Raw genomic sequence first — 8,196 nt, 5'->3', positions numbered from 1 at the left:
CTCTGTTTTAACGCATCGTCAGCCATTCAATCTCCTGCTTTTGGTATCCAATCAGAAATAATGTGCAAGAAAGTCCACTTCAGAGCTTGCTGTGCCCGTGCATGCAGATCGACAATGATGAAAACTTGCCATGAGATTCTTTCAGCAAACAGCCTTCCATTACTTCAGGTGAGTGACTGGAAGAGATGGTTTGTTTCTCGGCAGAATCACAACAAAGAATATAAAATTTCACGTAGCGAGCTAAGTTGACCGGGGCAGGACTCGAACCTGCAAACTTCTGATAAATTTGCGGTTGTAATCGAAGTCAGACGCCTTATCCATTAGGCCACACAGCCTCTACCAGCACCGGCGCTTGTGTTGTTCTATATATTGCGAGCAAATTCGGTGCAACTGCAATATCAAGGAGTGGATTTGGGAAAAAATGAGCATATTTCGAGTGAATGAACAGATGCACTGCGATCTGGGTGCGCACCGGCGCAGGCAAGCCCAATGTAAATTGGGACACACAGATTAACAATTCGGTCATTGCAGCTGAAATCATACTCCTTCTCAAACAATACAGGATGACCCGGGTTTATGAGAAAATCCGTTTTAAAGGGAAAGATTATGAACCGGAACTGACAACCAGCCCATTTAAACAGACACATAATGATCCGGGACTGCAAGGACATCCCTTTTAGCCAGATGCAGAATAACCCTTGACTGACAGCAGTTCCCTTTTAAAAGAATAAAGTGAGATTTCGATCATCCCTGAAGGCAATTGTGCAGTGGGGCTCAGGACCACGCGGGGCAGAGAATGTTATTGAAGCCACAGGTGATAGACAGGCAGGAAGGAGGGAGGGACGTAAAACCAGCCCAGTCTGAAATATATTAATATTTTAAGAAAATAAATGCATTTAAATTGTATTTAAAAAAAATTGAATTTGAGTTGTTTTAAATAAATAAATAATTGATTCATAATCTATGTAGTTTTTGATTGAACGAAGGCTGTGTGACTAGAATAATTCCATTGGAAATGAGGGGTGCAGTTAATAAATACCCAAACACAGTAAGCCCATCGTGGAAGACAAGCCGTGAGGGAAGATGTGGGCTACAAGGGCGATCTTTTAAAGTCGCGTGTGTCTTTCTGCTGGATCTGACAGCAGCTGCTTCTGCTGTGAAAGAGGTCAAATGTAATAGAGCCCAGCGCAGGCAGAACATAAACAGCATATTTATTTTGGAAGTTAAAAATTTGGGATTATATATAAACACACACATATATATATACATGTATAAACAAAGACAGTCATGTCTTGTCTTGGTTTAATTTGATTTGAATTTGAAAATAAGGATGGAGGATTTCATCATGTCACACAGCCCACACGCAAGCCCTGCCTAAAATCGCTATATTTCTAACTTGTGTATTTTCCCTTCTTTCAGATGTGGAATAGCAAAATCCCACAGCAGATTCTTCTACCGTCAGAGAGTCCACGAAGAACTGTTCAATCAAATCAGTATGGCTTCAAGTTGCGTGCAATGCATTTTTCTCACATGACAGTAAGGTCGCACAGCACGTTTGCACATACTCTAGCTTACACAAACAAACTAAAATTCCTTAACCTCCAAAGGCAGGTCTTGAAATTTGAAATTGGAAATCTGGGACAGACAGCACATCCCTTTTAAACAGACACAGAATGATGAGGTTCTGATAGTGCACCATATTAAAGAGACAGAGAATGATCTCGGACAGACAGCACATCCCCTTAAAAGGGACATGGAAATATAATGAATAAAAACAGATAAATATGTAAAACTCGGCAGGTCGTGCGAAATTTGTGGAGGAAGAATCCGTTTTCACGTTCTGTCGGATAATCATTCCGATTTTTTGGAAAAAGTTAAAGATTACAGATTTTTTCAACAAAAATAGCGCCTGGAAAAAATACGCAGCGAGAAAGGTCAAATGGGAACCTCTGTGATACAGTGGCACGCAGGAGTGATGAAATAATAAATGGCACAATGGAGAAAGGCAAAGTGGGCGGTAATCGGGCAATAACGTAACAAAGGATGGTCCAGAGGAGGTGTTAGTGGGAATAGCAGAACCATTACCAGACAATGGGAGAGGTGCTTATCACCCGATACGTTGAACATAATGTTGAGGCCAGAAGACGAGAACATGCCTACTGTTGTAGAGAGTAGAAACATATATATATAACTAGGCATTAGGCATCTGCTGGATATTTAAAACTCACATAAGCTTAAAATGGACACACACTTAAAATGGCTGCCCAGGCATGATGGGAAATCAGGTAGTCAAGGTGTGAACTGTTGAACGTTCAATGACCAAGCAATAACCCTGTGAGGCCCACTATAGGAATGCCTGGGATGCGGGAAGACAGAGATAAGAAGGAAACCATCTCCTGTGAACAAGGTCATAAACCAATTAATTCCCCAGGAAGAAAGATAAGAGGGAAACCATCTCCTGTAAACAAGGTTCTAAACCAATTATTTCTCCCAGATGAAAGAACTAGGGAGAGAACCTATAAAGTCATCGATCAGCCCAAGCTGACAAATACCGAACATATGTTTCCCGGGACACTAAGGGAATTCTATTGGGTTAAAAGAACCTATATGTAATCTATAATCGTTGTGATTGGCTTGTGTCCAGCCGTAATGGGCTGTGTAGCTGTAGTAAACTGTTTTCTAACTGTTGTGAAACAAATAAAGGTGCATGTAACCCTTTGTTCGGTGGAGAGAAACCTGGATACGGTCCTGAGTTTTTCCTCCCCGCTGAGCGTAATAAAGGCCGCCAGGCGTTGGAACCGACTCTGAGTGTTGAGTGATTCTTCTGAGAAAACACTAACGCTAACACCTACAATATAGGGTGTCACCGCCTTTTAATCAGACCAGGCAGCTTTGCCAGCCCGGATTGATTTCCTGTCCGCTTTGAATTCGGCAGCCAAGGGACGAATTCTAAAGGCAGCTTCTCTCATCTTTTCAGCTCTGGAGAAACAGGACGCACTCATATTCAGGGCAGAGGTGGAGATTGACGCTGAATGTATGCTTATCCCAATTGAGGTGAACTTATGCGTTCAGACAGGAAGATGTACTGATCAAGTGTTTGCCGGAACCTAACAAGGGTTTAGGTTATCCAACGAGTCACAGAGCCGAGTATCTCTGAGATATATTAACTTTACTCAGTTAGGCGGGTTTCACTTTGCTCTGGGATTTGGAAGCTCATGGAACATCGGCGTAAAATCACACTTTTTAACGTGAAATATGTGTGTTTTCTTACATGTCGAGCGGCTGTTACGAGCGGAAATTTGAGTAAAACATGACGGGGCTCGTCCGGGATTTGGCCCGTGACCTCTCGCATTTCAAATGTGATCATTCCGAAGCGAGAATCATAACCATGGACCAACGAGCCGCCGACAGTGAAAAGTGCAAATCTCAGATTCTGACGGTGGTGAGGAAAGATATTATGGCCCATCGTGCATGTGCTGTCTCTCAGATACCTATCTAATTAGTGCCCCTCGCCATTGTTCTGCAACTGTTCTCCTTTTGACGAATATATTATTAATTTGAAACATGATATGAGGAAAGTACAGCATCCCAGCAAGTAAAAGGGGAATTTGGCGATGAGGTGAAATGTGAATGTTAAAACGTGGTCAAGCTGTAAGTCAACGACGATGGGACTCGAACCCATGCGTGCAGAGCACAATGGATTAGCAGTACATCGCTTTAACTTCTCGGCCATCTCGTCTCTGCCTTGACACATCGTCAGCCATTCAATCTCCTGCTTTTTGTATCCTTCACTTCAGGTGAGTGACTGGAAGAGACGGTTGGTTTCTCGCCAGAATCAAAACAAACAACGTAATATTTCACGCAGCGAGCTCAGTTGACCGCGGCAAAACTCGAACCTGCAATCTGCTGATCATTTCGCGGTTTTAAGCGAAGATAGATGCTTCATCCGTCAGGCCACGCGACCTCTGCCATCAGCATGCATTGGGCTGTTGTGTATATTGGGAGAAAATTCGGGGCAACTGCAACATCAAGGAAAAGATGAGCATATTTCGAGTGAGTGAACTGATCTACTGCGATCTAGGTGCGCACCGGCGCAGGCAACCCCAATGCAAATTAGAACACAACAGTTTAACAATTCGGTCATTGCAGCTGAAGTCAAACACCTTCTCAAACTTTACAGGATGTCCCGGGTTTATGAGAAAAAGGGAAAGTTTATGAACCGGAACTGACAAACCGCCCGTTGAAACAGACACAGAATGACGGGACAGCAAGGACATCCCTTTTACTCAGATGCAGAATGAGCCTTGACTGACCGCAGTTCCATTTTAAAAGAATAAAGTGAGATTTCTATCATCCCTGAAGGCAAATGTGCAGTGGGGCTCAGAACCCCGCGGGCCAGAGACGGTTATTGAAGCCACAGCAAATCGACTGGCAGGAAGGAGGGAGGGACGTAAAACCAGCCCACACTGGAACATATATATATTTGACATTTTAAGAAAATAAATACATTTAAATTTTATTTTAAACTCATTGAATTTGATTTGTTTGAAATAAATAAATAATTGAATCGTTAGCTGGATATCTTTTTTGATAGAACGAAGGCTGTGTGAGCAGAAGAATTTCATTGGAAATGAGGGGAGCAGTCAATAAATACCCAAACACAGTAAGTCCAAGGTGGAAGACAAGCCACGATGAAAGATATGGGCTACAAAGGCGATCTTTTAAAGTCGCGTGTGTCTCTCAGCTGCACCTGACAGTAGCTTCTTGTGCTGTTGAAAGAGGTCAAATGTAATAGAGCCAATGTAGTCAGAACAGAAAAAGCACATTTATTGTGAAAGTTAAAAAGTTCAGATTGAATTCATGTATACATATATATATACACATGTATAAACACAGTCTGTCAGTGAGTTATGTCTTGTCTTGTCTTGATTTGATTTGATTTGAATTTCAAAATACGGGTGGAGGATGTCATCATGTAACACAGCCCACACGCAAGTCCTGGCTAAAATCGCTATATTTCTAACTTGTGTATTTTCCCTTCTTTCAGATGTGGAATAGCAAAATCCCACAGCAGATTCTTCTACCGTCAGAAAGTCCACGAAGGAGTGTTCAATCAAATCAGTATGGCTTCAAGTTGCAAGTAATGCATTTTTCTCACATGACATGAAATGCACAGTAAGATCGCACATGCGTTTGAACACACTCTGGCTTACACAAACACACAAACAAACTAAAATTCCTCCACCCTCCAAAGGCAGTTTTTGAAATTTGAAATTTCAAATCCGGACAGACAGAACATCGCTTTTAAACAGACACAGATGCGGGACTGATAGCACACCATTTTAAACAGATAGAGAATGATGTCGGACAGACAGCACATCCCCTTAAAAGGGACACGGAAACAGAATGAATAAAAACAGATCAATATGTAAAACTCAGCAGGTCGTGCAGATTCTGCGGATGAAGAACCCCGTTTCAGTTCTGTCGGATAATCATTCCTACACTTTAGGAAAAAGTTCAAGAATACAGATTTTGTCAACAAAAATAGCGCCTGGAAAAAAATACGCAGCGAAACGTCTGTGATTCAGTGGAAAGCAGGAGTGATTAAATAATAAATGGCACAATGGAGTAAGGCAAAGTGGGTGGTAATCGGGCAATAACGTAACAAAGGATGGTCCAGAGGAGGTGTTAGTGGGAATAGTAGAACCATTACCAGACAATGGGAGCGGTGCTTATCATCCGATACGTTGAACCAAATGTTGAGGTCAGAAGACTATAACATGCCTAAAATATAGGGTGTCACCGCCTTTTAATCAGACCAGGCAGCTTGGACACCCCGGATTGCTATCCTCTCCGCTTGGAATTCGGTAGCGAATGGACTAATTCAAAAGCCAGTTTCTCACATCTTGTCAGCTCTAGAGAAACAGGACGCACTCATATTCAGGGCAGAGGTGGAGATTGACGCTGAATGTATGCTTATCCCCTGTGAGGTGAGCTTATGCGTGCAGACAGGAAGACATACTGGTCAAGTATTGGCCGGAACCAAACACGGGTTTAGTTTATCCAACCAGTCACAGAGCGGAGTACGTCTGAGATACTTTAACTTTACTTAGTTGGGTGAGTTTCACTTTGCTTTGGGATTTGGACGCTGTGGGAACATCCGCGCAAAATCACACGTTTTAACATGAAATATGTCTGTTTTCTCACATGTCGAATAAAAAATGGCAGGGCTCGTTTGGGATTTGGCCTGAGACCTGTCGCATTTCAAATGTGATCATCTCTAAGCGAGAATCATGCGCCTCGACCAACGAGCCGCCACAGTGAAGATGGTAGCTCTCAGATTCTGACGGTTATGAGAAAAGATATTAGGCCCCTCGTGCTTGTGCTGTCCCTCAGAGACCTATCTAATTAGTCCACCTCCCCATAGTCCTGCAAATGTTATCCTTTTGACGAATTTAATATTAATTTGAGACATGACATGAGCAAATACAGCATCCTTTTCAGTAAAAGGGGAATTTGGTGATGAGGTTAAATGTGAATGACAATAGGAGCAAGGGTGGGTCAAAGCTGTAATACAACACCGACGAGGATGGGATTCGAAAAAATCCGTGTCAGAGTACAGTGGAGTAGCAGTACACCGCTTTAACCTCTCGGCAATTTCATCTCTCACTCAGCGCAGCCTCAGCCGTTCAATCTCCTGCTTTTTGTATCCAAATATAAATAATGTGCACGAAAGTCCACTTCACAGCTTGCTCTGCCCGTGCATGCAGATCGACAATGATGAAAACGTGCCATTAGATTGTTAAAGCAAGCAGCCTTCCTTCACTTCAGCTGAGTGACTGGAAGTGATGGTTGGTGTTTTGGCAGAATCACAACAAAGAATATAAAATTTCTGGTAGCCAGCTAATTGACCGAGGCATGATTCGAAGCCGAAATCTTCTGATAACTTCGTGCTTATAATCGAAGTCAACGGCCTCTGCCATCAGCGTCTCTTGTGTTGTTGGGTATATTGGGAGCAAATTCGGGGCAACTGCATTATCAAGGAGTGGATTTAGGAAAAGATGAGCATATTTCGAGTAAATGAACAGATGCCCTGCGATCTGGGTGTGCACCGGCGCAGGCAACCCCAATGTAAGTGGGAACGCAACAGTTTAACAATTCGGTCATTGCAGCTGAAATCATACTCCTTCTCAAACTATACAGAATGATCCGGGTTTATGAGACAATCCGTTTTAAAGCGAAATATTATGAATGGAACTGACAACCAGCCCGTTTAAACAGACAAAGAATGATCCGGGACTGCAAGGACATCCCTTTTACCCAGATGCAGAATGAGCCTGGACTGACAGCAGTTCCCTTTTAAAAGAATAAAGTGAGATTTCTATCATCCCTGAAAGCAATTGTGCAGTGCGGCTCAGGACTACGCGGGGCAGAGACTGTTATTGAAGCCACTGGTGATAAACAGGCAGGAAGGCGGGAGGGACGTAAAACCAGCCCAGACTGAAAGCCAATTTTTAAATATAGATATATTTAATATTTTAAGAAACTAAATACATTTAATTTTTTTTTAATTGAATTTGATTTGTTTTAAATAAATAAATAATTGATTCATAATCCATATATTTTTGATTGAACGAAGACTGTGTGACTGGAAGAATTCCATTGGAAATGAGGAGGTGCAGTCAATAAATACCCAAACACAGGAAGCCCATGGTGGAAGACAAGACACGGGGGAATCTGTGGGCTACAAAGTCGATCTTTTAAAATCGCATGTGTCTTTCTGCTAGATCTGACAGCAGCTGCTTGTGCTGTGAAAGACGTCAAATGTAATAGAGCCCCGTGCAGGCAGAACAGAAAAGGTACATTTATTTTGGAAGTTAAAAAGTTGGGATTGGATAGAAAAATACATATATATATATATATATATATATATATACAAAGTCAGTCAGCCAGTCATGTATTGTCTTGTCTTGTCTTGATTTTATTTGATTTGATTTGATTTGATTTGAGTTTGAAAATAAGGGTGGAGGATATCATCACATAACACAGCCCACACGCAAGCCCTCGATAAAATCGCTATATTTCTAACTTGTGTATTTTCCCTTCTTTCAGATGTGGAATAGCAAAATCACACAGCAGATTCTTCTACCGTCCGAGAGTCCAGGAAAGAGTGTTCAATCAAATCAGTACGGTTTC

The 8,196-nt window shown here is 42.2% G+C and overlaps 1 non-coding gene across 1 annotated transcript; it reads right to left on the bottom strand.

Moving 5' to 3' along the window:
• Positions 1 to 246: 246 nt before the first annotated feature.
• trnar-ucg (transfer RNA arginine (anticodon UCG)) lies at positions 247 to 335 on the bottom strand. Its single transcript is given in 2 exon segments — positions 247 to 282; positions 299 to 335. It is a non-coding gene; the product is annotated as a tRNA-Arg (tRNA).
• Positions 336 to 8,196: the final 7,861 nt, after the last annotated feature.

Source organism: Pristiophorus japonicus, unplaced genomic scaffold, assembly GCF_044704955.1.
Source record: "Pristiophorus japonicus isolate sPriJap1 unplaced genomic scaffold, sPriJap1.hap1 HAP1_SCAFFOLD_29, whole genome shotgun sequence".
In the NCBI taxonomy this organism is placed as follows: domain Eukaryota; kingdom Metazoa; phylum Chordata; class Chondrichthyes; family Pristiophoridae; genus Pristiophorus; species Pristiophorus japonicus.
Note: the sequence above shows the minus strand (reverse complement) of the source record. Positions and strands in the feature narration are given on the sequence as shown.